The following is a 12732-nucleotide window of genomic DNA, read 5'->3' as shown; positions in this document are numbered from 1 at the left end:
AATCATATTTGAGTGCTTACTGTGTGCAAAGCACTATACTAAGTGCTTGAGGGTGAGTACAATACAACAAATAGATACATTCTAAGCACTTGAAAGGTACAATTCAGCAATCAAGAGAGAAAGTCCCTGCCCATAACGGGCTTACAGTCTAGAGTCTTCACTTCAATCTTCACTCCGCTACCCAGATCATTTTTCCACAGAAACATTCAGTCCATGTTTCCCCAGTCCTCAAGAACCTCTAGTGGTTGCCTACCCATCTCCATATGAAACAAAAACTCATTACCATTTGCTTTGAAGCACTAAGCCACCTTGACTGCACCTACCTCACCTTGCTATTCTCCTACAACCCATCCCACACACTTTCCAAATCACTGGAAAGTAAAATTACAGCAATAAAGAGAGACAATCCCTGCCCACAACAGGTTTACAGTCTGGGGGCGGGGGGGGGGGGGGAGACAGACATCAATACAAGTAAACAAGCATCAAATAAATATATAGTTATAGATATATACATATTTACATAAATGCTGTGGGACAGGGAAAGGTAGAAGAGCAAAGGGTGCGAGTCAAAATAACATGGTAGGGAGGGGGAGCTGAGGAAAACGGGGCTTAGTCTGGGAAGGCCTTTTGTTCTTACTCTGTGCAAAGCACTGTACTGGATGCTATGGAAAGTATAGTATTTAGTAGCCAAGTACAATATTTAGTAGTGTCTGTCATCTCCATTGTATTTCACTCTTCCAAGTGTTTAGTACAGTGCTCTGTACACAGAAAGTGTTGAGTAAATATGATTGATTGATTAATCTGATCTCTGCATATAAGGCACTTACAATCTAGCAGAGGAGACAGACAGTAAAATAGATTACAAATAGAAAGGAGGAACAAAGTATGATTGCTACATTGGGGGGAGGGAGGGCGGGGAGGAGGGGAGCAATTGAGTGCCCCAGTTTTTAGGAAGTGCTGAAATTGCAGTAACAGGGAAAATAGGGTTGGGAGGTGAGGTAATAAATGAAAGACACCGTCTGAGTACTTGTAGAAGCAGCATGGCAGAGTGGATAGATCACGAGCCTGGGAGCAAGAAGGTCATGCATTCTAATCCCGGACCTACCACTTGTCTGCTGTGTGACCTTGGGCAAGTCACTGCACTACTCTGTGCCTCACTTACCTCATCTGTAAACCGAGGATTCAAACTTGGACTCCCATGTGGGACGTGGACTGAATCCATCCTGAGTATCCTGTGTCTAACCCAGTGTTCAGTACAGTGTCTGGCAGATAGTATGGGCTTAACAAATACTATTATTACTATTATTATTATACTCTTCCAGGGCCCTGTTCAACAGGCTCCAGTTGCAGTATATGCAGGACAACTCAACTCAATCAACCAGTCACTGCTATTTACTCTAGGAATGCCTAGAATTCCAACTCCCATTCTCTCCTAGACCCCCTCCAATCTGGCTTCCGTCCCCTCCACTCTACCGAGACTGCTCTCTCTAAGGTCACCCATGACCTCCTTCTTGCCAAATCCAACTACTCCATTCTGATCCTCCTTGACCTCTCTGCTGCCTTTGACACCGTCGGCCATCCCCTCCTCCTCCATACCTTATCTCACCTTGGCTTCACAGACTCTGTCCTCTCCTGGTTCTCCTCTTACCTCTCTGGCCGGTCATTCTCGGTCTCCTTCGCTGGAGCCTCCCCCCCTCCCATCCTTTAACTGTTGGAGTTCCTCAAGGGTCAGTTCTTGGCCCTCTTCTGTTCTCCATTTACACTCACTCCCTCGGTGAACTCATCCGCTCTCACGGCTTTGACTACCATCTCTACGCAGATGACACGCAGATCTACATCTCCGCCCCTGTCCTCTCCCCTCCCTTCAGGCTCGCATCTCCTCCTGCCTCCGGGACGTCTCCACCTGGATGTCGGCCCGCCACCTAAAACTCAACATGAGCAAGACTGAGCTCCTCATCTTCCCTCCCAAGCCCGGTCCGCTCCCAGACTTCTCCATCACCGTGGATGGCACGACCATCCTTCCCGTCCCGCAGGCCCGCAATCTCGGTGTCATCCTTGACTCGTCCCTCTCGTTCACCCACACATCCTATCCGTTACCAAGACCTGCCGTTTCACTCCTACAATATCGCCAAGATCCGCCCTTTCCTCTCCACCCAAACGGCTACCTTACTATTACGGGCTCTCGTTATATCCCGGCTAGACTACTGTGTCAGCCTTCTCTCTGACCTCCCTTCCTCCTCTCTCGCCCCGCTCCGGTCTATTCTTCACTCCGCTGCCCGGCTCATCTTCCTGCAGAAACGATCTGGGCATGTCACTCCCCTTCTTAAACAACTCCAGTGGTTGCCTATCGACCTCCGCTCCAAACAAAAACTCCTCACTCTAGGCTTCAAGGCTCTCCATCACCTTGCCCCTTCCTACCTCTCCTCCCTTCTCTCTTTCTACCGCCACCCCGCACGCTCCGCTCCTCTGCCGCCCACCTCCTCGCCTCCCTCTGTCTCGCCTATCCCGCCGTCGACCCCTGGGTCACGTCCTCCCGCGGTCCTGGAACGCCCTCCCTCCTCACCTCCGCCAAACTGATTCTCTTTCCCTCTTCAAAACCGTACTTAAAAATCACCTCCTCCAAGAGGCCTTCCCAGACTGAGCTCCTCTTCCCCTCTACTCCCTCTGCCATCCCCCTTTACCTCTCCGCAGCTAAAGCCTCATTTTCCCCTTTTCCCTCTGCTCCTCCACCTCTCCCTTCCCATCCCCACAGCACTGTACCCGTCCGCTCAACTGTATATATTTTCGTTACCCTATTTATTTTGTTAATGAATTGTACATCGCCTTGATTCTATTTAGTTGCCATTGTTTTTATGAGATGTTCTTCCCCTTGACGCTGTTTAGTGCCATTGTTCTTGTCCGTCCGTCTCCCCCGATTAGACTGTAAGCCCGTCAAACGGCAGGGACTGTCTCTATCTGTTGCCGACTTGTTCATCCCAAGCGCTTAGTACAGTGCTCTGCACATAGTAAGCGCTCAATAAATACTATTGAATGAATGAATGAATGAATACTCAGTGATTTGTGCTGTACTAAGCGCCAGAAGTAAGACATATATTCTTTGCCCACAAGGATCTTATCATACCATGTGAAGAAAACAATTAAAAAGTAGATAGTGGGAGCAGAAGGAATAACAAGACTATATCAGGAAGTAGTACAAATATATCAGGATGAAATACCTGAATAAACAATTGAATGTACTAAGGATAATACAAAACTCACATCTCACAAAACATCCTATTGCTACTAACTTAAATTCTCAGTATCTTAAAATGTCATCATTTTCATATTTAGAGATGTTGTAGTCTGTGTGTTTCCATGGTATACCTAGAGTCATTCAAAAGAATATTTGAAAAAACTAAGGTTAGAGCTTCCAATTTATACATTTTTTTCCCTACATTCACTAAGCAATACAGCTTATGATTCTACATAATTCCCCTAAGTCCCCTTTCCTTCTTGCAAGGGAGTCTGTCAAATTGGTACACGGAACCTATGACTGATCAAAGGATTTGTCTCCCTAGCAACAAGAAAGAACAAGTAAAATCAGTCACAATGCATCATATTTCTTTTTATTTAATCATTGCCAATAGGAAATTTATTCAATAAATGTCCATTTTACTTTTGATAATTTATGTATTCATGGATATGTCCTTCTTGGGTCAAATCAACTCTTTCAGGTGCCAGCTGTTATTTGATATCACAAATGACTTGAATCTCTTTCCCCTTTCAAAGCAAAGATAAAATATGCTTAACCCACTCCCTTGCTTTGCTTAGTGTCCCAAGAGAAGTAGTAAATCCTGAATCTAGACTTGTATTTATTTTAATTTCCAAAGAAAGATCACAGCTATCTTATTTATGGCACACTTATTTCTTGAAAACTATATCTTCAATTGAATTATTGGCAATTGGAACCAATTTCTTCATAGGAAACATGTTACAACTGTAATACTCGTTCCTACTCCAACGGTTGATACTCCTCCTATTTTTACAAAAATTATCCAGAACTGTGAACACTTTCCCAGCCCTTAGTAAGGTGCTCTGCTACTCTGAAAAATAGATGAGTAATATGTAGGTGTATTTAAAATTCAAAGCAACACACAAGTAGTGTTCTCAGTCTCCTCTTGATATATCCCAAATCACGCAAACTCCATCCTCTATACTATTCATTCATTCATTCATTTTTTCAACAGTATTTATTGAGAGCTTACTATGTGCAGAGCACTGCACTAAGTGTTTGGAATGTACAATTCAGCAACAGATAGAGACAATCCCTGCCCAATGACGGGCTCACAGTCTAAACAGGGGAAACAGACAGCAGAGCAAAACAGAGCAAAACAAAAACAAGACAACATCATCAAGATAAATAGAATCAAGGAGATGTACACATAATAACAAAATAAATAAAGTAACAAATAATATATACAAATGAGCACAGTGCTGAGGGGAGGGAAAGGGGGAAGAGCAGAGGGTCGGGGGGAGGAAGGAGAGGAAGAGCAGAGAGAAAGGGGGCTGAGTTTGGGAAGGCCTCCTAGAAGAGGTGAGCTCTCAGTAGGGCTTTGAAGAGGGGAAGAGAGTTAGTTTGGCAGATGTGAGGAGGGAGGGCATTCCAGGACATTGGTAGGATGTGGGTCAAAGGTTGACGGTGGGATAGGTGAGAACGGGGGACAGTGAGGAGGTGGGCGGCAGAGGAGCAGAGCGTGCGGGGTGGGCAGTAGAAAGAGAGAAGAGAGGTGAGGTAGGAGGGGGCAAGTTGATGGAGAGCTTTGAAGCCAAAAGTGAGGAGTTTTTGTTTCATGCGAAGGTTGATAGGCAACCACTGGAGGATTTTGAGGAGGGGAGTGACATGCCCAGAGCTCTTCTGTAGGATGATGATCTGGGCAGAGGAATGAAGAATAGAATGGATTGGGGGGAGACAGGAGGAAGGGAGATCCAAGAGGAGGCTGACATAATAATCCAGTTGGGATATTATGAGAGCTTGAACCAGCATGATAGCAGTTTGGATGGAGAGGGAAGGGCAGATCTTGACGATATTGTGAAAGTGAGACAGGCAGGTGTTGGTGATGGATTGGATGTGTGGGGTGAATGAGAGAGCTGAGTTAAGGACAACACCAAGTTTGCGGCCGGTGAGACTGGAAGGATGGTAGTGCCATCCACAGTGACAGGGAAGTCAGAGAGAGGACGGGGTCTGGGAGGGAAAATAAGGAGCTCAGTTTTAGACATGTTGAGTTTTAGGTGGCGGGCAGACATCCAGGTGGACCTGTCCTGGAGGCAAGAGGAGATACAAGCCTGGAGAGAGGAGGAGAGAACAGGGGAGGAGATGTAGATTTGGGTATCAAATCACCATAGACAAGCCAATTCCCTAACCCCTTCCCATTCCCCACCATATTCCCTTGGCAGTGAACTGTGCAGTATATGTATGAACGGTTTCATGGTTCCTTCCTTCATCTTTAATTTAAACTAAGCAGTAGCCAATGTCAAAGCCCCAAGCCCCCATCTGACTAATTACCATTCACTGGCTTGAAGTCCTACTTCCCCGTCCTGGCAGGACCACAGGACAGAGGCAGAGACAGATTGGGACAGGATGCAGGGGCAGCGGTCCACTCCCATGTCTCCATTGCCCCCACTAATCAATCAGATGTATTTATTGAGCACTTACTGTGTGCAGGACACTGTAGTTGGCACTTCAGAAAGTAAAATATAACAGAGTTGGTAGACATGTCCCTTGCCTACAAGGAGCTTACTGACTAGGAGAGGAGACAGACATTAAAATAAATTATGCATATGCACATAACCGCTATGAGAGGGGTGAATGAAGTGTACAAATCCAAGCGTGATCTAATTCTGTCCCAGCTCTGTCATTTGTCTGATCTGTGACCTTGAGCAAGTCACTACTCTGTGCATTAGTTACCTCATCTGTAAAAATTGGAGATTGACTGTGAGCCCAATGTGGGACAGAGACTATGTCCAACCTGATTATTGTGTACCTACTGCAGTGCTTTAATATAGTGCTTGCCAAGTAGCAAGAATTTAATTATTTATTTATTCATCTAATAATTTATTTATTTATATTGATGTCTATCTCCCCCTCTAGACCGTGAGCTCGTTGTGGGCAGGAATGTGTCTGTGGTTAAATTGTATTCTCCCAAGTGCTTAGTACAGTGCTTTGCACAGAGTAAGTGCTCAATAAATACAAATGAATGAATGAATGAATGAATGCGGTTTCATGAATGAACAAAAAGCTCAATGAATGCTGTTGATTGATAGCTTTTCAAGAACTGCAACAACTGACTCCCAGTTTTCTGTTAATAATGATAATAATAATGATGGCATTTGTTAAGTACTTACAATGTGCCAAGCACTGTGGTAGATACAAGGTAATCATGTTGTCCCACGTGGGGCTCACAGTCTTAATCCCCATTTTACAGATGAGGTAACCGAGGCACGATAAAGTTAAGTGACTTGCCCAAGATCACACAGCAGACAAGTGGTGGAGCCAGGATTAGATCCCATGACCTCTGACTCCCAAGACCGGGCTCTTTCCGTTGAGCCACACTGCTTCACTGTTAAGATGCAGGACTGTACTGCTGTAGGCAGTAAAGAACTAGGCCATGGAGGGCTGGTGTCAGACCCAATGTCCTAAAAAAAGCAAAAACAAGAAACAAGCTGTTAATATTTGGAAGTCATAAATTTGTTTTGCAAACTTGAAAAATTGTAAATCAAGGATTGCCTGTATCCTGTGATGTTCACAGGCTTATTGATGGTTAACAAATGTGAATGAATGAATGAAATATCTGCTTTCGTGCAGTTTCTGTTGGCCTGAATTGCCTTGTTAAAATTATCAGAGTGGATTCTCCAAGAAACACAGGCAACCTAAATTTCCTATTTTAAGTATCCTCACAGGTACACCACAAGCATCCCATGTAGAAATAAGTAGTCTCTTCACAGTCTTTGAGTGAAAGCATTTTTGAGATTTCTTATGCATAATTATTACCATTTTGGGTTTCACTTGTTATGAGTATTCAGATGTGTACTGGACTTATTTTCATGTTTGATGCTAAGTTGTAATATTTTTGAATCCAGTTCTTTGCAAATGAAATTTGGGTTAACTGTAGCTTAATCTGAAGAAAAAGTAGTAGTGCTGTAGTCTTTCATATTGCATCTACCATTTCTTTAGAATACAAATAAGTACTTGCTACTTTTGGGAATGGTCATGGATTATTCATAACTATATATATTTAGTTTCTAAAGAAATCTATGAGCAATGCTAACTAGTTATGCACTAAAGGGAAATGTGTGATTGGGAAGACTTTCACCTTTTGGTATTTAGTCTATACACTATACCAACTTTTTAGGATCCTCTGTTGTATAAATACTATGTGAGGTGCATCGGGCTTTTGAGGAGAAGCATCCCCTAGACATTTTTAATAAGCTCAATTAAGACCAAAAACCAGAAACATTTAATTAATGAAGAATATACCCATGATGAAATAAATGTAAGCGAGTTGGGATTCCCACAAGTTTACCAGGTTCAACAGCGTGCTCCTAATTCCAGTGGTCGAAAAGAGAAATATTAGTGTGCAGTAAATGCTCTGCATAAAGTTGAAATAATGTGTTGCTCAGGTCTAGAAGATCCCAAACAATGATTGGGTCCAAAGATAGTAATTAGGAAATATGCTCAGCAATCCTGTTTTCAGGGCTTTCGTTTATTAAATTTTAAAATCAATTTGAGGTTCATTGGAAAGTCAATCTAATTTTCCTTAGAGGAGTGAAACACCGAGTTCATGAGAATTTATAGTCTAGTTTATGCATTGTATGTAATTGAATGTAATGCCCCAATTTTTCAGGAAGACAATAGCACAATAAGGTATAGTTCAGTAATCTAACTATGCAAATGCTCCTACCATGGTGATTAAGTCCCTAACTATCACTGACAAAAGTAGAATAAAAGAAAAGAACTCTCCCCAGATTCTTCTCTTCCGGGATAGTTCTTTGTTAAATGGTGACAATTGAAGAAAGTCTTGGATTATACTTTTTCAGATCACTTCTCAAGATGTAGGTAAACTAATGTGTTCAATCAATTGAAAAAATCTTGAATAAGAAGTAGGCTATGGCATAAACTAATGTTAAAATAACTCCTATCTCCTTTGAAATAATGCCCTGAGGTGGAGGAGAATATAGTGATTTCAATTGTTCCACAGCTTTTTCCTTATCCCACTCACCAAAATGACTTGAGCCAGTCTCAAAGTAAGCATACATCCTGATAGTGTAGAGGGGGAAAAAAAAATCACCTCTGTGTAGCATCTCTTGCCATCTCTAGACTGTAGCTCACTATGGGCAGAGAGAAAATCTATTACTTCTGTTCTACTGTCCCTAACATTCAGTACAAGGCTCTGCACACAGTAAGCACTTAATAAATGCATTAATTGATTTTTTTTCTTGAATTTTCAAAGAAGTTCAAGAAACAGTCTAAGCATTTAAATACAATTAAAAATAAAATAGTGAGTTGTGTTTCATAGTTATATGTTAGTCTTAAAATACTTATGTTCTGTGTCCTATATCCAGTGTGCTTTGTATTTTATTCCAACCTAGAGAACTTTTGTGCCTTATGTGGTTCTTGTGTGGGAACTATAGCTTAATCAACGGAGAATTGAAAAGGATTTTGAAAGAATCTAATGAAAGATCTTATGAATAAATCTTAGTTTTATCATAGAGACTCCAAAGATGAACCCATAATTGCAAAAACTATAGTGCTTACAACATTTTTTCTTAGCAATTACTATTTTAGAATACAGTAATAACTAGAAATGACATTGGATTGCAATACAAACAAAATAATATATTTGACCCAAGCACTGAAAGCTAGGTTAAAAATTTCAGAACCAGAGACATTTCTTGTCTTGACCAAGAAGCACCCTAAGTTTACTCAAAATTGAGGGTTCAAAATATGAAATTATAGAAGCAGCACAAAAAATTTGATACCTAAGACCACTAAGAATCCAATCCCCAAACCAAAAACATGACAGAATGACATCTTTTTAAGTAGTCCATTAAATTTCTCCTTTATTATATTCAAATATAACATTACCTAACTCATTCAACTACCAAAGCATAAATAGGACCATAAAGATTAAAGTTCACAGTATGTTTAACCTTACTCTTAATCCTGGCAAAGATACTAATGGTAACTCTATTTTTTTATACTACTGCCTTCATGAATTCTAGTCTCATGTTTTTACTCTGGAGAAACAATTATAAAATAATCTCTCTCTTTATCCCAAGTGTTAAACCTGTATTTGTATTTTAATGAGTTCTCATCTTGTCGTTTCTGCTTCCTTTATTTAGATCTCCTTCATGCATCCCTAGGGCTTGTTTAGAAGTGAGAACAATCAAGATAAGCTTCGCATTTTGTTCATTTATCATATCTATAGTGTGTCTTTTTCTAGAAGAGCTCAAAGTGAGTGTCTTTACATAGAACTTTTAAACTTTATAATAAAGTTGGTTCATTTACTAAATGAGCAGTGAGAGAATAAAGGAAATGAGAAAATGAACAGGGAGAGAATCACAGAAGAGGAAAAATACAAAGGAGGAAGAGTGAAATGAGAAAGAAAGCTGTCCCACACTAAAAAAGATGCCACTGATAGTAAAATGAATCTATCGGTATTTATGTGCCTAAAAAGGCCAAGTAGGGACCCTCAGTCCTGATCATACTGTGCCCACACAAAGACTATCACTGTACTGCCATGTTTGTTGTTAACAACACTTAGCACAGTTTTCACTTTTGTCTCATTGCTTCACGATTCTTCCAAAGCTTCTGTTCAAAAGAAGTTGTTCCTTTCTTGATTGCAGTGTACTTTACTGATCTAACTGCGTCCAGCGATGATTCCTATTTTCACTCAAGATGCAGCATTATCTGAGGCTCTGTTTTACTGCTTTCTTACATTTGGGCTCCCATTTTCAGCTAACCACTATTTGGATAGCATACTTTCATCTATTTTCCTTACATACCCTATTTAGCACAGCTGTATTGATGTGGAGACACTTCAAATAAAAACACATGAACAGAATAGTCTGTGTGTGTGTGTGCTGTGCTTTCCATGGTCATGGGGTTCATGATATGGTTGCATATGGTTCCCTTGGTGATTAAACTGATGCCCTCAACACCACCCTCTCTACTGAACTCAACTCACTTGTTTCCCTATCTCTTTGCCAATCTTGTACCATTTCGACAGTTTTCTTCCTTTGCTCCTCTGCACAAGTTACAGAATGAAGAAATCAAAATTCCATTCTTGACTCCATTCATCATTCAAGACTCCATTCATCAGAATGGAAGAAATCAAGAAGAAAACAGTGACTCCCTTTGAAGCTCCCTTCTCCCCTTCAAATGAATTCATTCCACAAGGGACATTTTCGTGAAATCAAGGTGTCAGGCCAATCTCATCTCTCAAAATCATCCTTACCTTCTTTAACTCTGCTCTTCTGTCTTCCCGGCAACATTATTTCTCCATCCTTATTAACTCCCATGCCCATTGCCCTCATCAGTTGTTTCAGATGTTTAACTCCTGCCTCAAACCCCCAGTATCCCTGCCTCCCCCATTTCTTCTAGACTGTGAGCCAATTGTTGGGTAGGGACTATCTCTATTTGTTGCTGAATTGTACTTTTCAAGTGCTTAGTACAGTGCTCTGCACACTGTAAGCACTCAATAAATACGTTTGAATGAATGAATGAATGAATGAATGAATGAATGAATGAATGAATGAAAATCTCTTGCACCTAATGACTTGGCCATTTACTTTATTGAGGAAATTGAAACCATCAGGCATGAATCTCTCTAAAATCTTCCCTGGTCCTTCCCTACCTCCTGAGTCTTCTTCAACTTTCCCATCTTTCCCAACAGAATCTCAAAAATAAGTCTCCTACCACCTCTCAAAATCTACCCCCTCCACATGAACCTACCCTCCATCCCTTCACACCTTATCAAAGTTCTTACTCTCTCCCTTCTTCCCTCTCTCACTTCCATCTTCAAAGGTTCACTCTCTATTGGCTTTTTCTCCACTTCTTTCAGGCATGCTATTGTCTCCTTTATCCTAAATGACACTCTCTTGACCTTACAACTCCCTCCAGGTATCACCCTATCTCCCTCCTACCATTTCTTTCCAAACTCCTTGAGTTGTCTAGACATGCTGTCTCCAATTATCTTCTTGACCTCCTCCAATCTGGCTTCTGTCCCTTTCACTCACGAAACTACCTTCTCAAAGTTCACCAATGATCTACTTGCAAAATCCAGTGGTTTCTACCCTATCCTAGAGAAACAGCATAGTTTAGTGGAAAGAGCATGGACTTGGGAGTGAGAGGCCATAGGTTCCATCCTGGCTCCATCACTTTTCAGCTGTGTGACTTTGGGCAAGTCACTTAACTGCTCTGTGCCTCACTTTTCTCATCTGTAAAATGGGGATGAAGACTGTGAGCCCCACGTGGGACAACCTGATTATCCTGTATCTATCCCAGCAGTTAGAAGAGTGCTTGGCACATAGTAAGTGCTTAAATACTATTATTATTATCATTATTATCCTCATCCTTCTCGACCTCTCAGCTGCCTTCAACACTGTGGATCACTTCTTTGTCCTGGAAATGTCATTCACCTAGGTTTCATTGAGACCATGCTTTCCTGATTCTACTCCTATCTCTCTGGCTGCTCACTCTGACTCTCTGACATATTCCTCTGCCTTCCCTGCACCCAACTGTGGGAGTACCTCAAGGCTCCATTCTGAATCCTTGTCTATTCTCCATCTAAACTGTTTTCTTGGAGAACCTCACTGTCTCCCTTGGCTTCAACTACCATCTCCATGCAGATAATTCCCTAATCTACACCTCCAGATCTAATTTCTCTCCTTTTCTGTACTCTTGCATTTCCTCCCACTTTCAGGACATCTCTAATTGATTGTCCTACCACACTTCAAATTCACCATATCCAAAACAAAGCATAAAGGTACAAGGGTAAAGTTACCAGGGTAAAGAGCACAGGCCTAGGAGTCAGAAGGTCTGGGCTCCAATCCCAGATCCACGACCTGTATGCTGTGTCACCCTGGCAAGTCAATTCACTTCTGTGTAAAATGGAGATTGACTGCGAGCCCCATGAGGGACAGGAACCGTATCCACCTGACCATGTATCCACCCCAGCACATAGGACAGGGCCAGATACCTAGTAAGCGCTTAACAAATACCATTAAAAAGATAAAAGGAAGAATGAAAGCAAGACACCTAAGCAGGTTTTGTATGGTGAACTGGCATACAATCCAGAAAGACAGAATAAATAATACACAGAGTGAAGCACAGTCTCTCATATATCACAGTGTAGCCACAGAATGTTGGGGCACTTCTGTAGCTAGTGGATGAGCTTGGCAAGAAGCCATCTTGAAAAGGTTGGCTGTCATTGACCAAAAATCTCACAGAGACCAGGTGGTCAGGTGGCAAGCTTAAAAACAAAAGCAGGCCCTGCCCAGCACAAAAACATCAATGCAGACAGACTCTACCAAACAGTGCATCTTAGCCACTCACTGCTCTTTTCAGTCATAATGTACACTCGGATAAAATAATATACTTGTAGGATCATCTTCAAAACCAAATGGCATTTGTTAGGTATTTACTACATGAGAAAAACGGTGCTAGGTGCTGAGGAAGATACACTATAATCAGAT

Source organism: Ornithorhynchus anatinus, chromosome 1, assembly GCF_004115215.2.
Source record: "Ornithorhynchus anatinus isolate Pmale09 chromosome 1, mOrnAna1.pri.v4, whole genome shotgun sequence".
NCBI lineage: Eukaryota > Metazoa > Chordata > Mammalia > Monotremata > Ornithorhynchidae > Ornithorhynchus > Ornithorhynchus anatinus.
Note: the sequence above shows the minus strand (reverse complement) of the source record.